The 3,692-nt window shown below is 42.0% G+C and overlaps 1 non-coding gene across 1 annotated transcript; it reads left to right on the top strand.

Moving 5' to 3' along the window:
* The first annotated feature begins 3,243 nt into the window (after positions 1–3,243).
* On the top strand, positions 3,244–3,366 carry LOC150102114 (U6atac minor spliceosomal RNA). Its single transcript, XR_016549099.1, has one exon. It is a non-coding gene; the product is annotated as a U6atac minor spliceosomal RNA (small nuclear RNA).
* Positions 3,367–3,692: the final 326 nt, after the last annotated feature.

Raw genomic sequence — 3,692 nt, 5'->3', positions numbered from 1 at the left:
AGGGGTGAAAGACTTCTGCAACGTTCCCTGCTGCAGAATCGCTCGACAGCGGGGTTTCTTTTCATCTCGTCAAAAGGAAAGCGAGCACTGCAGCTGAAACGACGTTCTGTCGGTTGGCACTTTGCCCTGTGACACACTTCTTCATCTGCCCGCAGTCCCCGCTTTTTGTTTTAGTTTCATCGTGTGATGTCACTCGAGGAGTTTTTGTATCGATTGCTTATTCATCTCTCGCTCTGCAGTGACGATCCCAGCGCGTTCATTACTTAAACACGTCGGAGAATAAGTCTGTCGGCCGCCGTTCATTCTCGGATAAGCTGGAAAAGAATTGACGCGGAAGAATGACAGCGAAAAAAAAAAACTTGAGATCGAGGGCCAAATATACGAATATTTTAGCTGACCCCTGTAAAATACATTAAGGGAATTGTAACATTTCCGAATAACCGGAAATGACGTTCTTCAACAATAAGCTGTCAGCATGCACTTGAAGCTAGTAGGAAATACTAGCTTTGCGTAACATCCGTACTAGGTCGGTATCGAAGATGCCCTTCAGATGGAAAGGACCTGGGTTCGAATCGGTGTAGGATGCAAAAAACCGCCAGTTCTTTCTGTCTGAGTCATTTTAGCGATTCTTCTTACGGGAGAATGTCGTCCTGAAAAAAAAAAAAAAAAAAAGGGGGAAACTCCTCCCCCATTACAATAACGCATTTGATATGCTTAGCTGATTTGACCGAATTTTTGAAACAGATTCCGCCACATTACAAAATATGAAGGAAATGGTTTCGATGTTTTTTTTTTTTTTTACGTTAAGTTTCTTGAATGAGGACTCGTCACCATCCATTCTTCGAATCCGTCCTCTTTTGTAGGACGTAAGAAGTCGAACACTATCGAGAAAGCGTCGCAGTTCTCTCAACAATTTCTAATCGTGTGTGCACCTGCAAAAAAAAAGCCGAAGTACGAGTTTTTGTAGGCGGTGCACTTTGCCAAAGTGAGGCGAGTTTAGCTCCAATCTCGTGGCGCCCCTCAGATGAAGGGAAATCGCTCAAATTCCGGAGCGCGATGAACAAACAGGCGCTTTGCTGAAGTTTTGGTTTTGCGTTAGTACAAAATCCCACCAGCAGGGGGCAGATGATTCCGCGTCAAGATTCTTCAGCTGAATGATGGGGTTCATGTGTATGAATGAAAGACCACCTGCGATCGGTCAGTTTTTGTGACAAAGCAGACCCCCCCCCACTAGGGATTTCCAGCTGTTGGGGTGGAAACGAGCGGAAGGTGACGTCCATACTCAAGAAGCATTCGAGTCAGAGACGTGTTTCGCCTTCGGAAAACCAGTTCTGGCGTCTTCCTTCGATGACGGAGGAATCTTTTCCGCAGGGACTTTTTCGTTCCAGCAGCAGTCGTCAGACCTTTCTGCTGACTTGTTAGAGCCAAATACCCCGCTTTACCGACTTCTGTTCAGAGGGGAGAGGTTATTTTGGCAACCACTACAGAAAACACTTTTTTTTTTATTTAAGGGAAAAAACGCAATAAAGATTTTTTTTTTTTTTTTTTTAATTGTCCACAATTTTTAGTTCAAAAAAGACGAAGGGAAAAAATTTAAAAAAAAAAACATAATTTTATTTGTGAAACTCTATCAACCATTTCAAAATGAAATGGTAATACAATTCAAGGGATGCCTTTGCACAAACTGACTTAACGATTGATGGTTTTTTTTTTTTTTTTGTTGTTGCTCCCACACATGAAAGGTTTACTTGTGAAAACCTGTAATATAATACATTGGAAGGCGAGTTGAATTTTTTTTTTTTTAACTAGTCCCAGAAATTCTGCTCCTCTAGAAACCAAGCAGGGAACTTTCTCAATTCAACTTTTTTAACTTCAGCCCTCCACTAAGTAAAGAAATGGTCTAGATGCGAGACCTGGGACAATCGCAAACATTGAATCCTAGAACGGGATTCGAATCCGCGCGTGTTGGTTGGAGAGCGGATACACTAACCACTCGTCCAACCGGTCCGGCAAAAAAAAAATAATAATAATAAATAAAAATATCGAGAATGAACCTTCTTAATAATGGCGTCTAAATATTTGCGAAAAGTATATAAAAAAAAAAAAAAAGTCACCACGGGGATAACAGGGTTGAGAAACGAACTGGATTTCTCGTAGGCAGATCTTCAGCGGACATTTGATATTCTCTGACATTTCTATCAAAGAAAGTGGTTGAGTGTGTGAACAGAAATCAAATGCCGCAACCCTCGCAGAAGATGAAGTCCCAAAGCAATCTGGATGACCTCATAGCAGTCAAACTGAGAATCAAAAAACCCGTGATGTCTGACGTGGCTGTCATTTCTAGCTGCTCGACCCCCCCCCCCACACACACACATACAATTGGAGACGGCACTCAGGTAGGTACTCCTGGCCAGTCATGAAGATTATCTGCAACATTCCGTGTCCCATTCAAATCTTATTGCTGAAATTTTAATGTGGAATTATTCCAATAGAATTCCAACTGCAAATATGGAAATGACGGCCTTTCGAGAAAGGGGTCAGTTTGTAGTTGTATGCTCTGAAACTGCGATAATTGAGCAAGTAAACTGCTTTCCCACTCTTGGTTATAGATTGACTTAAGAAGTCGACATTAGTAATAAAAGGAAGTACGGCAGAGCACTCCGAATAATTAAGATTTTAACCAATAAAGGTAGAGAAGAATTAAAGCATAAAGGACATGATCAATCCTTGCCTATGGGGAAAGAGTGAAGATTATACGTCACTCGACCTCGATGAAAAACTAAATAGATATATAATAACACGTTATATCCACCATATTGACAAAATTGGTTTCGGCATGCAAACAGACTGGACAGAACGTGAATACCTCGACAAGGGTCTTCGGCACAGCCTAGAAAAAAGAAATTGCCGGGGAAAACCAGCCAAGGTAGCAAGCCACTGTGCCTGCTCCTGAACAGGATGATGATGATGATAGAGGTATTTTTTCTCTAAATAGAAAATCCTGCAATAGGTGTGTCTACATTGGAAATAAAAGCTTTATTGAGAGGGTGTTTGCAGAGTAGGTGAACCAATGTCCTTAGACCACCACCCCTGATTACTGAAGGTGGTTAACCTACGAGTAGGTTTATTAGAGGCCCTGCTGATGGACTTAACAGCCGAGGCGGTTTCATTAATATGTGAATCCACCGCCACCTCAATACAGGAGCATTTTTCTGCACTTCTCATACAAACGAGATGATGGTCGTGTTGTACCAAAGGGGAGAAGGTTAGCGCTGCACTTGATAAGGACGGACCGGCCTCTGGGCCTAATGCATAGAAACTTAAGACACTGCTGCTTATTTCGCGGCACTTAACAAACCAATTTTTTCACCCATGTACGGTACTAATGTACCACGGATTGATCGACCAACCTCTCGTGTATGAGCCCAACATAAAGGAAATGTTCGAAGACAGCAGGAAAATCAAGAATATTCCATATGAGTGCGGACAGCACTCCATCAGCATCCCACTTGATGTTGGAGCCATTTTTGGTGTAACATCACCATACTTTGCTTTCTTTGACCCGAGAAATGGTTCGCCAGAAAAAGAGAACTCGAATGCTAAATGTAAACACCATATTTCATTCAAGTATTCGCGATTTCAAATTTCTTTGGCAAAATGAGAACGAAATTATGAAGTGGGGAGGGGTTGAG

The sequence above is a fragment of the Typopeltis vanoorti genome, chromosome 11 (genome assembly GCF_054136105.1).
Source record: "Typopeltis vanoorti isolate ZY-2024b chromosome 11, IOZ_Tvanoo_1.0, whole genome shotgun sequence".
Lineage (NCBI taxonomy): Eukaryota > Metazoa > Arthropoda > Arachnida > Uropygi > Thelyphonidae > Typopeltis > Typopeltis vanoorti.
The sequence above is the reverse complement of the archived record's forward strand: the minus strand, read 5'-3'. Positions and strand labels throughout refer to the sequence as shown.